The sequence below is a fragment of the Acomys minous genome (assembly GCF_964271855.1).
Source record: "Acomys minous genome assembly, chromosome: 4".
NCBI classification, from domain to species: Eukaryota; Metazoa; Chordata; class Mammalia; order Rodentia; family Muridae; genus Acomys; species Acomys minous.
The window spans coordinates 5,085,392-5,086,122 of NC_140486.1; positions in this window are offsets into that span (position 1 = coordinate 5,085,392).

Sequence of the window (731 nt, forward strand, 5' to 3'; positions counted from 1 at the left end):
CCGCCTGGCTCCCGCCCCGCCCTCCCGCCCCGCTGCACGCCGCAGCCCCCCGCTGAATCCGGGGCGCGCCACCCCAGGATCCCTGTCCGGCCCCGCGGCCGCCGCAGCCGCCGCTCCTTAATCTTTTTGTTTTGGTTTGAATCCACTGGGCTCACACCGGCCTAGGATCTCTTCCGCCCTCCCCTTTCCTCCCCGGCGCGGGAGAGGCCCCGGATATCCCCACCCTCCCCACGCTCTGCGACAGGGTTTGGTTCCTCCACGGGGGCGGGGGGCGCCAAGCTAAAGGGCCAGCGCCCTGGCGATCGCCGCCGCTTAGCCCAAGCATCCCCGGGCGGCGCGGCACCCGGCGGCCGCGCAGGCGCCTCCCCTTCCCGTGCCGAAGCGTTCACTTCCTTGCAAGGTGGTACGAATCAACCCCGAGCGCGGCCGGGGCGGCGGGGCACGGCCGGGGCCGGGGCCTGGGCCGAGCGGGGGAGGGGGTGGGGTGGGGATCCCCGGTCGCTGGTGCGCGCGCACCGGCGCCTTCCTGCGGGCCGAGGGCGCTTGGTGCACTGTGCACCCCGGGCCTAGGCCTCCCTTTCTCCGAGAGCGCCGCTCGGCCTATGCTCTCTCTGTCTGTCCCGTGCAAGTTGCACGAACTAAGCCATTTTATTTATCTTGGCCTAGAATTCGTGTTTTTCCATGGATGTTTTTAAGTAGCTCCACAAGACTGTTACAGCTTTCCCACTGGG